This window comes from Oryctolagus cuniculus, chromosome 14 (genome assembly GCF_964237555.1).
Source record: "Oryctolagus cuniculus chromosome 14, mOryCun1.1, whole genome shotgun sequence".
NCBI lineage: Eukaryota > Metazoa > Chordata > Mammalia > Lagomorpha > Leporidae > Oryctolagus > Oryctolagus cuniculus.
The window spans coordinates 62198345-62218803 of record NC_091445.1 but is presented as its reverse complement, the minus strand read 5'-3'; the positions used below and the strand labels follow the sequence as shown (position 1 = coordinate 62218803).

The 20459-nt window shown below is 45.2% G+C and overlaps 2 long non-coding RNA genes across 4 annotated transcripts in view; both read left to right on the top strand.

Annotated features, from left to right (window-relative positions):
• The window catches only part of LOC103349607 (uncharacterized), a 33318-nt gene extending 24736 nt beyond the window's left edge, over positions 1–8582 (top strand). For 2 of the 3 annotated variants that reach the window (XR_007922626.2, XR_011382010.1), the window contains exons 2-3: positions 2137–2186; positions 8445–8582. This is a non-coding gene — a long non-coding RNA (uncharacterized lncRNA). The remainder of the gene's footprint in view (positions 1–2136; positions 2187–8444) is intronic. The other variant, XR_011382011.1, reaches the window with a different exon arrangement.
• Positions 8583–8647: 65 nt separating this feature from the next.
• On the top strand, positions 8648–17178 carry LOC138845181 (uncharacterized). Its single transcript, XR_011382012.1, has 4 exons — positions 8648–8787; positions 8890–8963; positions 15199–15321; positions 17046–17178. It is a non-coding gene; the product is annotated as an uncharacterized lncRNA (long non-coding RNA).
• The last annotated feature ends 3281 nt before the right edge of the window (positions 17179–20459 follow it).

Here is a 20459-nt window from a genome sequence, read left to right as displayed (position 1 = left end):
TAATTAACAAAGTTATTTTTCTTGTAATTTCAGCAGGAGGTATTCCAGGGTAAGAGCATAAAACCTGGATTTATGTGAATAGAGTTTTTTTTTTTTTTTTAATTTCATCACTAAATCCAAATAGCATTTTCCTAGTATGAAACCAGATGGCAAAGACTTTGTTTGTGGTCAAAGGCATTATGTCGGAGAGAACCTTTCATACTTAGGCAGATTTGAATAAATCCCAGAAGTGATTTAAGACATGATATGTCTCTTAGAACTTAAACCATGGCAGGTACTTTTATTAACAAAATTTATACACTCAAACACAGTGACTCAAAGGAGCCAATTTTCATTCTGGCAAGTTGTAATCCCCCCCCCCCCCTTTTTGACCACTGACTGTATATGTGGAATTAGGGTTGTCTTGGAAAACTCACTCTGTGAGTCAGAGTTTGCATATTTCTCGTATCCTAGCTGAAGAATATCTTCTGATCCTATTTTCAAGACCTTATCGTGTTTGAAAGGAATGATTTTGGGAGAGATAACCAAACACTGGTATGCTGTTTTCTTTAATAGTCTATAAGTTACATATTTGACACCTCCAACGATGCCAGCTTTAGCTGAGGTATTATCCTTTAAAGGTTATTTGAAACCTTAAATTACTTTGCAAATGTAACAAGGTATTATAGGAGCTTCGATGAAAAGCCAAACTTATTCCCAGTGGGAATTAGACAATGAGGCTAACTCTTCCCTGCTTCCAGAATACAGACTGATACCCACGGTTTTGGAGCCAAAACAGGGATCCTTCAGGGAAATTGCTGGGGGCTATACGCGGATGTGGACAATCACTGAAAGGCACGGTGATCACAGTGACTTACCAACATGGTCTACTTTGAGGTCGATGTCCCTCTTATAGCTCACTGGTTGACTTCTCTGACTGTAATTTCCTGAGTTTTTTCCATCTCAGTTTCTTTCCGACTTCATTGATACATTGACTCAATTTCATGTGATGCTGGAGGATTAGAGGACACAGTTCCAGATCTGGGCTGAGAGCTCTGGATAAGGCAGAAGTGATGTGCACCAATGCAGTCTTGCTTAGCTGCTTACAGCCATGCAGGTCCACCTAGACCTGGGAGTCTAGGGGGTCTCTAATAGTCAATCAGAATAAAAACAAGCACTCAAGACTCAGTATTTGGTGTAGCAGTTAAGATGCTGCTTGTGGGGGAGGCAGTGTTGAGGCACAGCAGATTAAGCCTCCACCTGTGACACTGGCATCCCATATGGGTGCCTGTTCAAGACCCTACTGTTCCATTTCCACTCTAGCTTCCTAGTAATGCGGCTGGGAAAGCAGCAGAAGATGGCCCAAGTGCTTGGGCCCCTGCACGCCCTTGATAGACCTGGAAGAAGCTCCTGGCTCCTGGCTTCGGATTAGCCCAGCCCAATCTGGCCATTGCGGCCATTTTAAGTGAACCAGCAGATAGAAGACTCTCTCTCTCAGTCTCTCCCTCTCTCTCAGTCTCTTTCTACCACCTCTCTTCTCTCTGTAACTCTGCCTTTCAAATAAGTAGAAAATAAATCTTTAAAAAAGGGATAAAAAAAAGATGCAGCTTGGGAAGCCCACATTCCATATCAGAGTGCCTGGAGTCCAGCTCTGCTTCCAATCCTGCTCTGCTAATGTGCACCCAAGGTTGCAGCTGGTGACAGTTCAAGTGCTTAGGGGTCCTTGCCACTCACAGCTAACACCCAGATTAAGCTCTTGGCTCCTGACTTCAGCCCTAGTTGTTATGGGCATTTGGGGGAGAGTGAAGCAGCAGATGGAATATCTTTCCTCCCTCCTTCGTTTCAAATAAAATGAAAATAAATAATGTTTTAAAAATCCTAAAAAAAAAACATAAAACACAAAACAAATCTGATCTTGCAATGTGGGATGGAGTCCAGGAGTCTATATTCTCAACAGTCATTCCAGGGAGCTCCCAGGCAGCTGGTCAGAGGGCCACAGCATGAGGAACCCTGCATAGAGGGGCCTAACTACATGACATGTTAATGCTCAAGAAAATTGATTAGCTAGTAGTGTCCCCACTTCTATTTGAGTAGAAATAATGTAGTTTTGTCTTGGTAAATACAAATGAAGGAGTGATGGTGGCCCATCTTCTCCAGCAGGCTTGAATGCTTCAGATTGCTTCTTCAGCACACTTGGGATATACAAGGTAAGGATAGATATTCTCAGAGATGTGGTCTGGTCACAAGGACCAAGGAAAGTAGTGTGAGAATGTAGACGCAGGCTTTCAATACTCTGCTCTTGAATCACTTTGTCTGCATTGACTTGGGAGTCAATAAGAAACAACTAAGCCAGTGAATTAGCTGATAAAGCACAAATCAGAGAAAGCACAGAGGATGATGACATACAGCAATGGGGATATCCTTAATCCTGTAGGAACAAGATAAAGAGTGACAACGCAGAGGAGCGAGTTACAATGTTCCACAGGCTTTGCGAGCACAATGGGAATCTCAGTCCCAAGACACTGTTGTGTGGCTTTCGTAAATATGTCTAGATCCTTATGATTTTAGGGAGCTCACAAGTAAAAGATACAAGTGGACCACAGGTAGGCAGCACAGAAATGTGTTGTGTGCTCTGCAATGCTTCCCTTTGGCAGGCAGTTGGAGGAAAAGAGTCATGGATCTTCAGGCTTCCAGGTCATTTGGCATATGCTTTTTGTGCACTTACTGTGTATTCAGTAGGGCCACAGAGACCTGACCCACGTTCTCTGTTGACTGCCAGCCAGACAGCCGCCTTGAATTTCTTAGAGCTAAAGCTGCCTTTCAATTTCTGGTTGTAGCAGACAGATGTAAGCAGCTTGCTTGCTTACTTTCTTAAAGACTTATTTTAAAGGCAGAGTTACAATGAGAAAAGGAGGGAGAGAAAGTGTGAGATCTTCTACCCACTGGTTCATTCCTCTAATGGCTGCAATGACCAGGGCTGGGCCAGGCCGAAGCCAGGAGACAGGAGCTTGTTCCATGTCTCCCATGTGGGTGCAGGGGCCCAAGCACTTGGGCCATCCTCTGCTGCTTTCCCAGGCACACTAGAAGGGAGCTAGATTAAAAAATGGAGCAGCTGGGATTTGAACTGGTGCCAGTATGGGATGCCGACACTGCAGGCCATGGCTTTCATCTGCTGTGTCACAGCACTGGCCCCATAAGTGGCTTTCTGATGTTTTGGACTTTTATTCCTTTTTATGTGGCCAACTCAATAGTCAACCTGGAGAGTTGCAAGCACCAACTGATTGCTGCAGATCACTGATTTCTAGTTCAAAACCTGAAAAAAAAATTCATGAAGACACTGGTGTGGTTGAGAGAGGCCTCAGTCCCCATGAGTTAAACAGTGCTGGAGAGACCATCAGGTGCTGTGCAAGATACAGGCCTTGGGGTTCCTACACCTGACTTCAGGTTCGGCTACTTGTTTCTCTGAGTCCCAGTTTTCTCCTCTGTAAAACAGATACTTCTGCTTATCTCATCAGGTTTATGTAACAATTATGAAGACACACAAACATATGAGTCTAGCACAGGGCAGGCCCATCGCAGGGACTGAGGTAATATAAAATGCTCCCTTCTGCTCTATTCTTATATTCCAGGCCTTCAGGAAATATAAATCTCATGTGTGGGAAAACTTCCAGATCAAGCAGCTAGTACATTTTGGTTTGCACTTTCCTAGGAGGGCAAACTATCTGGAGAGAAACCCTCTGTCAGAGTTTACTGCAGGGGCCAGCGCTATGGTGCAGTAGGTTAAAGTCCTGGCCTAAAGCGCCGGCATCCCATATGGGCGCCAGTTCTAGTCCCAGCTGTTCCTCTTCTGATCCAGCTCTCTGCTATGGCCTAGGATAGCAGGAGAAGATGGCCCAAGTCCTTGGGCCCCTGCACCCACGTGGGAGACTGGGAAGAAGCTCCGGGCTCCTGGATTTGGATCAGCGCAGCTCTGGCTGTTGCAGCCATCTAGGGAGTGAATCAGCAGATGGAAGACCTCTCTCTCTGTCTCCACCTCTCTCTGTAACTCTGTCTTTCAAATAAGTAAAATAAATCTTAAAAATAATAGTTTACTGCAAACTGTACATAAGATATTTTAATCCTATAAAGCAGACATCACCATCTGTCTTGGGGCTTGTTGTAGCCCCTGAGTTCTTTCTGTAAAGCAAAGCCTGAGACTGGGTTGTGTGCAAGTCGCTTATCTTGGGAAGTGATCTCAGGGAGCCAGGAAAGAGAAAACAGGGAAAAGTAGAGGCCAACACCTGCCAAATTGTGCTAAACACACTTGCTCACAGTTGTGGGAAGCTGGAGCATGATCCTCCTGGAACCCTCTGAGATCCATGAAGGAAGCATCTCATGAGGTGGGCATTTGGCACAGGCTTAAGACACCACCAGAGACCCCCTCATCCCATATCCGAGTGCCTGAGTTTGAATCTCATCTCTACTTCCAATCCCAGCATCCTGCAGTGTGCGCCCTAGGAGGCAGCAGGTGATGGCTCATGTACATGGATCACTGCCACCTGCATGGGAGACCCAGGAGTTCCAGGCTCTTGGCTTTGGCCTGCCCCAGCCCTGGCTGATGCAGGAATTTGGGGAGTGAACTGGAGGATGAAATATATCTTTTTGTCTCTCAAACAAAAATACAAATAAAATTTTTTAAAAGATTTATTTATTTATTTGAAAGGCAGAGTTACAGAAAGGTAGAAGGAGAGAGAGAGAGAGAGAGAGAGAGAGAGAGAGAGGTCTTCCATGTGCTAGTTCACTCCCCAAATGGTCACAACAGCCAGAGATGTGCTGATCTGAAGCCAGGAGCTTCCTCCAGGTCTCCCTCGTGGGTGCAGGGACCCACGTGGTTTAACCCACTGAGCCACAGTGCTGGCCCCCAAATAAAAATTTTTAAAAGAACACATTTCATAACTGTCCATGCAGGGAACCCACTGGGGACAGACGTTCACAAGCTGTCCTCCTGACTAGTCAAGGATCAACCCCAGGTGTTAAGTCCCTCACACTACCAAGATTGCACAAGTTCTGGGTGATTCCTGTAGATGTTGCCAGCCAGATGTCTAAGAAGCCACAGATAAGCATGCAGCAGACAAGAGGTACGCTCAGGAAAGCCAGAATAAAAGGTTGGGTCCGGAGAATGTGAAGCTGGATGCAGCCAAGCCAAATACAGAGCTCCGCTGGCCAAAAAATGAACAAGTCTGCTTCTGCCTTCAAACCTTTTACAGTGACAGCCCCTGGTATAGTCTTCAATGGCCTCCAGGTGGCCCTGGGAGCTTCCCCGTTCTCTTGGGTTCTGACCTTTTATTGCATGCATGGTCTCAGTAATTTGGCACTCGATGACAGACCCTCTTCCTTGTCCTTTAATGTCTGTGTGTTTTCATCGCATTTCCCTTCCCCACGAGAAACACCAACCTCCTCAGGTCGTTTGGGATTGAGTCTTCTAATTCCTTTTCATCTGATCAGCACCTAACTGCGCTCAGCAGAAATCTGTTGACTGGAGCTCACTTAGTAGACGATAAATCGTTTCCCAGCACAATTATCTTTTCAGGGGCCTGCAGAGTCTCCCTGCTCCCTAACTGTATTGAGACCCTCACCAATTAATGGGGCTCGGAAAGCAGCACTTTTAATGAGGGGCAGGGGTCTGGGAGCTCAGGGTGTTGTAACGTTTTCATCAGCAATTTCTTCTGCTCCCTTTGTGTTTGGTTTCATTCTGATTCCTTCACAGCCAGTAGCACTCAGACTACAGCCTTTTATTGACATGGTCTGTGTGTGATGAAACACACATGTGCTGGTCCTTTCTCTGCCTAATGTTTTCCTGCTCCGCCACAGTCCTTGCCAGCTAGGGATGCCGTCAAGGTGTGAGCAGTATCTAGGAGCTGTGGTGGGTTAGCAGGGAACTAGCACTTGTTGGATTCTTTGGAATGGAAGGGCTCCAAGTTACCTTCAGTGTTTCTTGTTGTGACCCTGGAGCCACTTACGTGCGAATACCCACAGCTGCCGGACGCAGTTGCACAGCCTGTGTAATGGACAGTTCTCAAGCGAGATCGCACTGTGGTCCATACCAACCCAGCCCCTGGACGAGGGCAGTGCATAGCCTGTGCGGCCACACACAGGTTCTAACGAATCAGAGTCTCTATGGAAGGGGGCCCAGGAACCTACATTTTAATTTCACAGATTCCTATTAACACTAAAGCTTGAAAATCACTGCTTGGGAGATGGGCTTTAAGAGGAAGATACACCAGAAGGAAAGAAATATGGGAAAAACAATCTTAGAATTTATACCATTCTTGGATCCTCTGCTTCCCAGGCTTAAATGTACAGCTGGCTTCCAGGAAAACTCAGTGAATCATTGTTATTCAGAGTATGATGATCCTGTTAGTGACCTGGTCATCTTCCCCCCTCCTCTCAAGTAGGCATCTCTCATTTTCTTTTCTGGATGCTTTTACATTCAGTTTTTTCAGGAAATACTGATCAGGCAGGGTCGTCACCACTCCGATATATAGGGCGATCCAATTGGATAGCATTTCAAGTAAAGTTATTTGCTTGGTAACTTGCTTATGTTCGGTTTACATAGTCATGGCTGCTTTTGGCTTGGGCACTCTTGTTTGGCACTAGGATCATCACCTATGGTGAGTGAATGAAGAAAAGACCACTTTCCTCCTAAGGGAGCTGTGGGCATGGCCAGTCCCTAGTGCTTTAATGCTTATTAGGACAGGAAGGGAATCATGTCACATAAGAGCTACTAGGTATGGGATATCACCTGTACCAGACATGTTTCCTAAGCATTTCATTAGCATTCATAGTTTTGATCCTCAAAAACAAACATGGGTGATAGGCATTTTATTGGCCTCATTCTATAGGTTGAAAAATTGAGATGTAGAACTTTCCCAACAGTTTGTGCTGGGGATAGAACAGTATTAAGAAGGAAAATGTGGCCGGCGCCACAGCTTGCTTGGCTAATCCTCCACCTGCAGCGCCAGTACCCTGGGTTCTAGTCCCGGTTGGGGTGTCAGATTCTGTCCCGGTTGCTCCTCTTCCAGGCCAGCTCTCTGCTGCGGTCTGGGAGTGTAGTGCAGGATGGCCCAGGTCCTTGGGCCCTGCACCCGCATGGGAGACCAGGAGGAAGCACCTGGCTCCTGGCTTCGGATCGGCACAGAGCGCCGGCCGTAGCAGCCATTTGTGGGGTGAACCAATGGCAAAAAGGAAGACCTTTCTCTCTGTCTCTGTCTCTCTCTCTCACATTCTAACTCTGCTTGTCAAAAAAAAAAAAAAAAAAAAAAGGAGAATGCAAGGCACAAGTGAAGTCAGATAGACAAGAATGTGTGTAAATGTTCACTGGTGCATGTTAGGGGAGGGAGTTGGAAGATAATGATTGCCTCCACAAAGCAGCAGCAAGAGAGAGCTGGGCCTGCCTGGAGCACCAGCCAGGATTCCAGCAAGGGGTCCTAGGAGATTTCTTTCCCTCCCTTCCTGACTTCTTAAAAAGAAGTAGAAAGAGCTTCTGATTTTTGATTGTTCCCTCTAAAAAGAGTACCATATATTAAACATCTCCCTCCAAAGCCATGAACCTCCATCCTAGCCAATAGCCTCTAAGACTTGGCTGTACTTGATAGACAAGACTTGAGAATTTAGATTAGACAGGAAAGGTTGCATTTGAGAGTGTTTAAGGAAAGAAGATGGAGGGGTTATGAATACGTTGTCAAAGAGCATGAAGTTTGCGGTAGCAATGTAGGAATGGAAGACTGCCCTGAAGATATGACTCCTTGGGGGTCCAAGCTCAGAGCAGCTGCTAAGCCTGTAATCCAGCCTCCACTAAAGGTGGAGGCAATTATTCCAGTCATCTAGGGGGAGAGGGAGCTATTGAATTACTAGAATGATTAGCTCTACTTTCTTTGTTGTTTGTAGAGAACAATCTGGTCTGCTTGTGTCAATGTGTGCCACATTGCTGGGCTAGAGCTGCCTCCTAAATCCTTGACTTCTTCAGTAAAACACAATAGTCAGTGAAATATCGTTTTTCCTGGCCACATGGAGGCCTTGGCAAGATCTCTTTGGTACTTCTGAAACCGAAGCTTTTCACCACTTTTCTCTTTCAATCAATGGCTTAGGGAGCAACATGGGAAATTTCTTTTGAGGAGAAAATGGCTACTTAGTGTCTCATGTCATTCCCAAGTCACAATAGATTCCTGCAGATTGGGAGTGGTTTCGAATCATTCTGACTGAGGGTAGGGGGTGAACAGGATGACCTTTGAGCTCCCAAAATGTGAGGAAGCAGGTGGACTGTCTAAGGGGTGGGTCCTACCCCATGTTTGTAACTCCGTGTGGATTGGATATGTGTACACCCCAGATCGGCCTTGATGCAAAGAAGGGCCTTTGAAAGAAGGGGTAGGGGTTCTGTGGTCAGCTGTTCCTCTGAGAAACACTCACAAAGATGTTTTCTGTTTCAGGCAGAACCATGTCTCCAGAGACCACAGGGGTTTCAAGACAACTGAATGCAAGATAGGAAAGCAGATATCTTGGAGAAGTTAGACTGTGCATCCCCTCTGGGACTTGTCTGTACAGCACATTATTGACTTCAAGGCAAGAGGCCACGAAAGTGTCTTTCCTTAAGACAGTAAACTCTCTGTTTTCTTTCTAAAGTGATGGAAAAAAGGGCTGTTTTTGTTACCTATATCAGTTTCCAGAAATGAGTGTATTGTACAATGTGCTTCAAACTACAATGCTACAGAATATGATGTACTATTACTTAGATGATTCAGAAGCTCCTCTGGGATCTTGTTAATATAAATAGTAAGTATTTTGTGCTGCAGCTGGTGGAAGAGTTGTTTCTCAGTGACTTCTAGTGGAGAGTCAGAAAAAATAAAAGTCTTTCCCTGTTGCAATATATTTTAGACCAGCCAATGAAGCAAGTGGACTTACCTATAACTGTCAAGGGATGGTAGCAGATGTTGGGAGAATAAAGAAATGTAAGTTGTGGACTCATTGGTTGCAAATAGTTACATCTACGCAAGTTCTCTGTCAGAACTTAAGACTAGAACTAGAAGTATTTGGGGCCCACAATGTCCTCTCCACCTGCTTTCCCCTACGCTGCAGAGATCGGTGAAGCGAATACCACATGTCCCAGACCGCCTGCACTCCGGCTTCTGGAAATGATTTAAATCTAGACATTACACTACACTTGAGCAAAGCTGGGAAGGGGAAAATGATGTAGATGTCATACTTTTGCTGTTTCTGCTTTGTTTTGTAATTGGTCATGGAGACACCTGTGTTTTCTGTGGTGACATTAGAAGTTTGTGGGTGTCAAGGGATGATCACAGGGATCTCGTTCTGCAGGTGAGGATTAAAAGATATCCGGCTGGGTACAGAGCCAGCTTCCTGTCCCTGTGAGCTTTCCTCACTGTGGTGGCTTCCTGACTTTGACAGCTGTGCTGTAGTTTAGGAGGTGGCTGGTGGTTAATCTTGGGTGATCCAGCAGTTCTTTTGTTAACTCAGCTCTGCTCTGTGGCTTTGGGAGCTGTTTCTGAAATCCCAACCTTAGTCTGTTTTCTTGGCTCTTCCATGATTCTATGATCTTTTTTAATGCCTTATAATATTCCCTTCACACTTACACTGGCTAGAATGGCTTATATTCTCTGCAATTGAATCCTGACTATGTCTGGTGTTGGTGCCAGGAGAGTTATAGGCAATGGACTCTAATTTTTTTTTTTTTAAATCTGGATTTGTTTTTTTCTGACTTGATTGGTTTTTGAAAGGAGAAATGATTAAGTCAAAATTGGATGACATGCAGTGGCAGAATAATTACTTAAGACATCATCCCCTGGTCACTTGGAATGAAGTGTCTAGGGAAGACAAGGCTTGGGTGGACTGAATGCCTGCTGATCATTATGGTGAGAATGAAGAATACAAGGAAAGTGGAGTCAGGTGGCTGTTTTATGTACAGTGGAGAAGTTTAAGAAAGAAAATGATGTGCTAAGGATGTCCATTTTATTGGTCTTAGGAATGATCAGAGAACCAAGGACCTTTTATGATGTTTTAGAGGGATCGTTGATTTCACATAGCTCAAGAAAGCTGTAAATGAATTCTATACAAATGCAATTTGATCCTGTGGGTTGATAATGAAAATATTATCTAAACTCATAGCACCAGTAAGTCTGTTATGTGAAAGTTTAGGAGTTGACTGGGAAAGAGTGGAACTTCAAAACTGAAATGGGGCCATTTGGGTAGCTTCAACTGAACCTGAGTATTCAGATTCCTCAAACTCCATTGAACATCCCTTGCCAGTAGAAATACCTTCTACTCCCCTCTTTGATGAGGCTGGTCCAGCATTGCCTGGAGACTCCACCATTCATTATTCTAGACTTACAAATAGAGTCAAGCCTGAGTACACTTCAGAAGCACAAGTACAATGTTTATCTTACAAGGCAAAGGTTTATATAACAAAAGAACAGTAAGACGTTTCAAATGTATATCAGCAAAAACCTGGGGAGTAGATGTCAGAATGGATTACAAGAATCTAGGTCACATAAGAAGAATCAATATTTTAAATCTGTCTTGATTTGGTGATATGGGTATATTTTAAAAAGATTCTGGATTTATTATTTGAGTAGGTGCAACTGGGAATTATTATAACTCTGACATATTTGGAAGAAAATTGAGGTGTCAGAAATCTATAGGATAATATATGGTGGGGAAATCAAAGTTAAGAGAAAGGATTATTGAAATATGAATTTCACGTATGACCCAGTCACTACCAAGGACACTGTGTTCCCCAAATAATTGAAAACACAATTGTGAGAAACATACTTAAAATGAATTGCAGCTGAGGTTGGGGTAAAGGCAGGGGATGCTATTGAAATGGTCATGTTGAGAACATGAGTCTGTTGAGATGCTGGAGTAGCAAAGGACCAATAACAATACCAATGCCAGAAGCAAGGCAGAAGCAGGACCAGAGGGTCACTGCATCTTCACTGGTGGATAATTTGAGTTTCTAGGAATGAGTAGATGACAAGTCTACCACAATATCTGTCTATCTATCACTATGTCTGATTCTATAAATCAACTATTCAATCATATATAATTCCAGAAAATATAGGCATAATTTTAATTGTAATGGTGGAGAATCATAGACCTTCATCCAACTTCCAGACCTATGGAGTTTATTAACCTGGGCCACTGAATGAAGAGGAAGCCTGGACTCTGATATTCTTTTTTTTTTTTTTTTTTTTTTTTTTTTTAATTTTTGACAGGCAGAGTGGACAGTGAGAGAGAGAGACAGAGAGAAAGGTCTTCCTTTTGCCGTTGGTTCACCCTCCAATGGCCGCCGCTGCAGCCGGCGCACCGCGCTGATCCGATGGCAGGAGCCAGGATCCAGGTGCTTTTTCCTGGTCTCCCATGGGGTGCAGGGCCCAAGCACCTGGGCCATCCTCCACTGCACTCCCTGGCCATAGCAGAGAGCTGGCCTGGAAGAGGGGCAACCGGGACAGAATCCGGTGCCCCGACCGGGACTAGAACCCGGTGTGCCGGCGCCGCAAGGTGGAGGATTAGCCTATTGAGCCACGGCGCCGGCTGGACTCTGATATTCTACCAAGAATGCAGTGTAAATTTTCCTCTTAACCTTCCTCAAAGAAACTTGCAGCTATTTAATAACTCAATTCTACACTGGAAAAAAAAATCAAGACTTTTGAGGGTTTACTGGATTCTAACTTTCATAACATTAATCCCCTAAGACCCAGAAAACACTGTGGTTCTCTAGAAGTGAGAAATGGAATTTGGGCCTCAGTGGTCCCAGTGCGTTTCTGAAGTCATGTTGTGATTATTTCCTGAACTCTTGAATGTATTGTTGGAATAGATGTTTCAGCATTTGGAGAATTGCCACAATGCATTTGTGGAATAACGACTGTTAACTATGAAGACACAAGGGGAAGCTGGAATTACCTCTCCCTATCAAATAGTAGACAACAAAATAGTATAACCTTGAGGAACTCACAGAGATTCATGCCATTGTAGGTTTAAAAAGGTGCAGGAATGGTGACTTCTCTCATAATCTAATTAACTCACCTCTTTGGTCTCTACAGGAAAACCATGAGTCTTGGAGATTGACAGTATATTACTGTAATGGTAATCAGACAAGGACTGCAATTGTATTTGTTGCTCTACACATCAAATTAACATAGCTTCTGACACCTGATATGAAGCTACGAAATGACAAGTACTTCCTTTCCTACCTGCCACACTCTGCCCCTTGTTCTAGTTAGTACAGACCAGCAGAATTTGGTATCATTTACCACATGGAGGTAGTGGTATCTCATCTGGGCTATGTGAGCTTCAGATTCCCAGTGGTAGTTTTGTTGCTGGGATATTGATCATCACAGCACGCTGTAGAACACCCGACTAGTCTACCATATTAATGCCATTTTTCTATTTGGCCTGATGAAAGAAATAACATGTGTTCTTGGTAAGAAGCATACACGACAGAGGAGATTTTAAAAACTATAAAAATGTAAGTATCAGTCACCTTAGTAAAGTTTATGGAAGGTCAATGCTTTGGAGCCTTTTGAGGTGGTCCTTGCAAAGTGAAGTAGTTGCTGTACATCCCACTAAGGAATAGCACAAGCGTGGCGGGTCTCTCTTGGCTTTTGGAGAGTGTATACCACGTTTGGATGTACTGCTCAGACCCATTGACTGAGTGGCCTGTAAGGCTGCTAGGTTTGAGTAGGGCACAGAGTATGGCAAGGTCTTTTTTTTCTTTCTTTCTTTTTTGACAGGCAGAGTGGACAGTGAGAGAGAGAGACAGAGAGAAAGGTCTTCCTTTTGCCTTTGGTTCACCCTCCAATGGCCACCGTGGCCGGCGCGCTGCGGCCGGCGCACCGCACTGATCCGATGGCAAGAGCCAGGTGCTTCTCCTGGTCTCCCATGAGGTGCAGGGCCCAAGCACTTGGGCCATCCTCCACTGCCCTCCTGGGCCACAGCAGAGAGCTGGCCTGGAAGAGGGGCAACCGGGACAGAATCCGGCGCCCCAGCCGGGACTAGAACCTGGTGTGCCAGCACTGCAGGCGGAGGATTAGCCTATTGAGCCGCGGCGCCGACCAGGCAAGATCTTTCAGATGGTCCAAGCTGCGGAGCCAGTGGCACTGCCATTTGGTTCTAACAACTCAGCTGATCCAATGTTGGCTGAAGTGTGGATATCAGATGAGGTTGGAACCTGTAGCAAGTCTCTACAGGGGAATTCCAGTGAGATTGCATAGGATCGGGAAGCAAAGTCATGCCTTATTTGTCAGTTGATTATCCTTCCCTTAAGAAATAGGCCTGGCTTGCATCTCATGAGCTGTCCCTCATGAATTGGGTGTTATCTGATTACTCATGGTACAAGAATGGATCTTCATCTTTGTTCCTCAACACTTCATGGTTAAGTGGTTTAAAAGCATAGTGCATTGCATGAGCAGAGGGCTAACCCTCCCAAGGCATAACCTACTGCTACATCACCCTCTCAGTCAATACTTGTATGTTCTTGGGAAGGGTGCAATGAACAGGTTACCTGGGAAAGAAAAAAATCAATCCTGATTTTTGGATGCATCTCCATGATATGCTTGCATCAGATGGAAGTCAACAGACATAGCAACATCGTCCCACTCAGCACTGACCTTGAAGTGCAATGGAGGAAAGAAAACATCTCTACAGGCAGAGCTTGTCAATGTGGCCTGAAAATAAAGATGTTCAGAGGTCCAGGTCAATGCAGATTTATTGGTAAAGGATAATGAGCACTGGATTAGCCCAATGCTCAGGATTGAAAGAAAAAATACAAGAAGGACAGGGAAAGAGGTAAGTGAGTGAAACTTGCAGGGTGGGCCAAGAATACGAATATATGTGTAACCCGTATGTTTGTTCACAATAGGACATATAGTGAGGAGAAGTGGCTGAAAAATAAATTGGACATATAAATTTGACCTGTTTTGTGAATGTCTGTAAATATTTCTATCCCATCTGAAAGACTGTTTCTTCACAATTAGATCCAGGATTATTGGCAGGAATACCACCTAATCAAGGCTATGTATTTCTCTCTCTCTCTTTTTTTTTTTTAATTTGACAGATAGAGTTAGACAGTGAGGGAGAGAGACAGAGAGAAAGATCTTCCTTCCATTGGTTCACCCCCCAAATGGCCGCTATGGCCAGAGCTATGCTGATCTGAAGCCAGGAGCCAGGTGCTTCCTCCTGGTCTCCCATGCAGGTGCAGGGCCCAAGCACTTGGGCCATCCTCCACTACCCTCCTGGGCCACAGCAGAGAGCTGGCCTGGAAGAGGGGCAACCAGGACAGAATCTGGCGCCCTAACCAGGACTAGAACCGGGGTGCCGGTGCTGCAGGGGGAGGATTAGCCTAGTGAGCCACGGCGCTGGCCTTCCCTCCCAATTTTACAAGCGGTCTATAGCAGATGGTCCTTTTTATGCTGGAGAGTCTCATGGAGGGGTTGTGACTACACTAGAAAGGAATGAGGTTATCCAGAGACAGACACGGAGATGTAGGGGACTTTGGGTCTTTCCTTTTGAGGAGAGATGAGTGCGTTTTTCTTTTTCTGGTGTGAAAGACAGTTATATTATTATTGGTTGGAGGTTTAAATACAGGCCACACTAGCAAGAAGCTGAAAGGGAAGTGGAGCAGCTGCCGGGACTCAAAGCCATGGTCTGATATGGGATTCAAGCGGTGGCTTAACCCACGGTGCCACAAAGCCAGCCCCTGCGGGTTGAGGGAGGAGATACTCTTTGTCTTCCTCCTCATCTCTTACTGTGCATTCCTCCTCACTTCTTCTCCTGCCTTTGCCTAACAGCAGATGAAGTTTCCACGTGGGCCCACTGTGGCACTAACACCAGCCTAGTGAGTGTGACTGATCCAGCTTTCTCTTGCCAGGCTCTGTGTGGAGCACTCTGGGGTGGTTACCTCATTCACTCCTCCCGGCAGCCCACCAGGAGGAGATGCATGCGTGGGTGATGAGCCAGGTCTGATAAGGTGTTTAATTGCTCCGTTGTGTCCTTTGCTAGCACTCCAAATAATAAAGTTATTGGTCAGGTATTCTCAATTTTTTAAAATAGTTGACTTCAAATATGCTGGCCAATATGATGCTGGCTGCCAAAAAGAACCAGCGAGCAGACTGTAGGGAATTGAAGCTATGCTTTATTAGCATCATTTTTTTTTGTCTTTTCCCTATGCAGTAATTACTGGTGGCAAATGGAAGTCCTGGAAGCTGTTGTTTCGTATTGAAATTTAACTGCTGCCTTCCCCACAGCAAAACAGAAACTGGTGAGATGGAGCCAGGATGAGTAAGAGTGTAAGAGGTAGGAAGAAGCTAAGTTTAAAGTTCAGCTTCTTTTGATAGGTTCAGTATTTTATTTTATTTTATTTTATTATTTTATGGAACAGAGAGAAAGCAGCATATTGACCACGTGCTACTTCCTCTTAGGCACTCAGCCCATACTTAAAAAAAAAATTTCATTTATTTAGTTGAGAGGTAGAGTTACAGACAGAGAGAGGGAGATACAGAGAGAAAGGACTTCCATCTGCTGGTTCACTCTCCAAATGGCCACAATGGCCAGAGCTGGGCCAATCTGAAGCCAGGAGCCAGGAGCTTCCTCTGGGTCTCCCAGATGGGTGCAGAGGCTGAAGCACTTGGGTCATCTCCTGCTTTCCCAGGCCATTAGCAGAGAGCTGGATAGAAAGAGGAGCAGCCAGGACTCGAACCGGCATCTATATGGGATGCTGATTGCATGGAAAGACTTAGCCCACTATGCCACAGCGCCGGCCCTCTGATGGGGTTAGTATTAATCATTGTTCTCAATGATTAATAATTCTACAAGAAAGAGAAAGCACCAAGGCTCTGTGTTGTATATGCAGTCCCCCAGGCAATCCCTCCAGGCTGTCTCTGGAAGGCCCAGCTGAGTTGGAGCAAGTGAATCAGGAGGGGGGAGAAGACCCATGGAGGTGGGGAGTTTTGTGTTTGTCTTCTCTTCCTCCTGGAGTGTAAGTTACCTGTACCTTCTCACTGCTGTCATGACCCCCATGTGTGCAGAGTTCCCCAAATTTCCTCTGCTTCCCAGGTAAACTCCTGAAGGTTGCTTTCAAAGTCAGCCTCTCAAGGGCTCTGGGGACTGGCAAATGTTCCATGATCAGGTGGCCCTGTGTTCACATGGGGACGCAGAGCCAACTCACTCGGGCAGGAGGGCACTGAGGGAGCACAGTCTTGCATCAGATGCTGAAGGGCTTTCATCATGTTGCTCTGACAATGAGGCTGGAACAATCACAGCTGAAAACTGATGCAACAGGACGGAAGGGGCTGGGAGCACCGGGAGTTAAGTCACCCTTGCAAGAGGGAGGGCAGAGAGGAAGACTAACAACAATGTCCAGAAGCATCGAATTTAAATTATCAGCTGCTTGTTACTAGAGAACATCCCACATATGGGGGGGAGGGAGGGAGGGAGGGAGGGAAAGAGAGAGAGAGAGAGAGAGAGAACGAGTGTACAAGCATGAGAGAGAGAGAGCAAACTCTCATCCTTTAGTTCATTCCCCAAAAGCATAGGATGGCTTGGGCTGGGCCAGGCCAAAGCTAGAAGCCAGGAATTCAATCCAGGCTTCCCATGCAGGTGGCAGGACTCCAGTTTCTGGAATCATCACTGCTGCCCCCCAGGATCTGCATTCGCAGGAAGCTGGAGTGAGGAGCCAGAGCTGGAAATTGAACCCATGCACTCTGATGTGGGATGCCGTGTCTTGACTGCTAGGCTAAATGTTCACTCCGCAGTATCTTTTAAGATGCCCTCGGAGGGAACGTAATTTAGTCATTTAGAGGAAAGCGATGAGGGGTGTTAGAGATTGATCAGAATCCCAGCCTTTCTTAGTTTGATTAACATGGACAAAGTCTGGAACACGTTTGTTGTTATTAACTTGTAAATGAAACCTTTTTTTTTTTTTTTTTAAATAACAACTTAGTATAGTGGGATGAAGAATGACCCCCAAAGATCCCTGATTCTAACTGTTGGAACCTGTGAATGTTACCATGTTTCAAAAGTGTCTTTGCAGGTGTGATAAGGTAGGAGTTCTCAGGATAGAAGTTATCCTGCATCATCTGGTGGGATGAGAAGGCAGTCCTTTTAAGAGGGAAGCAGAGCGAGATTGGACACACACAGAAGAGAAGGCTGTGATGACAGAGGCAGAGACAGGAGCAAAGTGGCCACAAGTCAAAGAAAGGCAGCAGTCACCAGAAACTGGAAGGGACAAGGAACAGGCTCTGTCTGCCCTGGAGCCTCTGGGGGGAGCATGGCCCTGCTCACCCCTTGACTTTGGCCCAGTGAGTTCAGACTTTGGGCCTACAGAATTGAGAGAATAAATTCCTGTTACAGGAGCCAGTGATTCTGTGGTCATTTGTTACCACAGCCATAGGAAACCAATGCACTTACTTAATTCAACTCTAGTGATTAGATTGCTTCAGGGAGACAGAAGAGTTACCAGGGCTTTTCAGTGGGGGGTGGGGGGAGTGAGAAAAGGAGGTGAAGGAAACCCTCTGGTTTACTCTGTGCACTTCCCTATTGTTCCAGTCTTTTACAAGGGAATGAATTCATGTGCTATTTTAAAAATATTAAATTACAGCAGAATAATTTAACATATCTCCAAAGTAATTTAGAACACGGAGTGGCTGCACAGCCTTAGTGGGATTTCCTAGTGGGCTCCCAGAATGCAGTCCTGGATATGTGGGATTGACTGTTCCCCAGCCCAGCTCTTGATGTCAGGGTTTCATGATCAGATGCCAATGTCAGACTACAGCGAATTGTGTGAGTCTTAGCCCATATGCCTAAGCTGTTGTTTCAGATTTCTAAACACTAACACAAGCTCCTTCCTTCTTCTCTTCCTTCCTCTTTGCCTTCCTTCTATAACAAATGTAGGACTGTGTTAGGCAGCATGTGGGGTATAAAGAACACACACGCAACTTTTGCTTTTAAGAAAATTACAAGTTGGCTTGGGAAATAAGACAAAAACCAAGGAAGCAGATGATCTGTTCTATGATATCACACCATAAGCCCAATTTGTATGTGATTAAAAACCAGTAAGATGTGTTGTGGGGTGTCACTATGGATGCAGACTTCAATAGCACTGACATCCAAGGGTAAATAAAAACAGAGCTCTTTCCAACTCCTCTACTCCCTTCCACAATTTTTCTGATTGGCTGTTTCAGTATTAGTTCCCACCATTCTCAAATTGTTCCTGTGAAATCAACTGGCAGATGTTTATCCCTAACATAAGTGTGAATGGAGTCCTACCGAGTGATTTTGCCAATAGTTCCCATTCCTGCTGCAAACTGTGTGTGCTCAGACTTAAGCTACAACATGTCCACACTCACCTGTCTCCTGAGAATAGCTCTTGGAATGTAGATTGCCTAATATTCTTTTTGTTTTATTTTTATAGATTAATTCATTTGAATGGGAGAGAGAGAGAGAAAGAGAGAGAAGAGAAAGTAAGTCAGGTCTGGCCCAGCCTGAAGACAGGAGCCAGGAACTCCACCTGGGTCTCCCACGTGGCAGATTCTCGAGTACTTGGCCATCTTCTGCTGCGATCCCAGGTGCATTAGCAGGAAGGAAGCTGGATCAGAAGTGGAGTAGCCGGGACTTGAACCAGCATTTTGTTAAGGGATGCCAGCACAGAAAGCAGTGGCTTAACCCACTGTGTCACAACATTGGTCCCAGTGTGCCCAATATCATGCCAATGAGAGTCAGGGTCAGGAGTTGAACCAAGCATGTCTGCAGGCTTAGGCACTGCCCTAAAGAAAGGGAAGGGAAACCACCCCTATTAAGTAACTGCTTGTATCAAGCACTCTGGGAAGCACTTTCACACTCATTATTTTATTTAATTTTCATGACAGTACTTAGAAATAGCTATTATAATCCCTAGTTCTGCAGGTGGGAAGAAAATGGAGGATCGGAGAGGATAGTTACCCAAGGTAACTTACCAAGGTAAGTTACCTAAGGTCACATGGTAGTACATAGCCATAGAGCTAGGACTCCATCCCAGGTCTTTCTGGCTCCAAGGCTCATGCCTCTTCCATGATTTCAGGTGATAAGGAATAAAGTCTTTCAAGACATAGTGTTGGGAGACTACTAAAAATGGTCCTTGGAGTTCCTGGGGATATGCACCCTCTGCCTGGCTCCACTTTCGGCTTGTGTTGGTCACAGTTCCACTCTCACCTTTCCACCCGGTCCCTGTCATCTCCCTCTGGGATCCTTTCCTCCCCCTGGTCTCCCTTTCCTCCCACCCTTCAGCCATTTAGTAATCTCATTTTAAATTTCCATCCGTGATTTCATGAGCTTTCCTGCTCTCCCCTGATGTGTTCCTTGCTAACATTGTAATCGGTGTCAGAGTGGTGTGGTAATGGGTGTTTCTGTTTTTCATGTCCACTCTGAATTTCCTGAGGGCAGGAGCCACATCCCTGCTTTTCATCTTTGTTTCTCTCAGGTTTGTGTGCATGGAGCAGGCAATCAGCAAGTATTTCTCAACTTGAATCCCCCTCTGGTTGTCCACCAGTGTCCACTGCAGCTTCTCCTCTGCTCCCTAAGTCTGTATGGCTTCAGTGCCAACCCTCCCCTGGTTCCCACCTTTGCTATCCATATACCAGATCCCAAGTTCAGAGGGAAGTTGATGACTAAGACTTCTGCCACTGTGACAAAGGTTATAATTATGCTGTACAGCACAGTAGCCACGAGCCACATGCAGCTACTGAGCATGTGAGACACAGCTAACATGACAGAATAACTGACTTTTAAATGTAATTTCATCGGGACTGGTGCTGTGGCATAGTAGGCTAAGCCTCTGCCTGCTGTGCTGGCATCCCATATGGGCAACGGTTCATGTCCTGGCTGCTTCTCTTCTGATCCAGCTCTCTGTTATGGCCTGGGAAAGCAGTAGAAGATGGTCCAATTGCTTGGGTCCTGCATCCATGTGGGAGATCTGGAAGAAGCTCCTGGCTCCCGGCTTCGGATCAATCCAGTTGTGGCCATTGAGGCCAACTGGGGAGTAAACCAACAGATGGAAGGCCTCTCTCTCTGTCTCTCCCTTTCTCTGTCTGTAACTCTACCTCTCAAAGAAATACAATCTTTTAAAAATTTTTAATTTCTTCTTAAATAAAATTATTTCATTGATTAAAAATTATTATTAAAGTTAATTTAAATTTAAAGAACTAACTAGTGTATCAGGATAGCTCTGCTACCCAAACATGGAACAAACAAGTTCCTCAACCTGAAGTCAAAACTGGTTAACTGGCTTGTGCAAAAATTCCATGGAAGTATATTCTTGAGTTTACAAAAATGAAGTCAGATGGAAAGGCGTGCAGTTCGTTTCCAGGCAGGTCATGGCTCACATGTATTCTCAAATTGTCTTGCGCAAGTGTCATGCAATCAATCCACATATTAGCGAATAGACACCACCCATTCAGTAC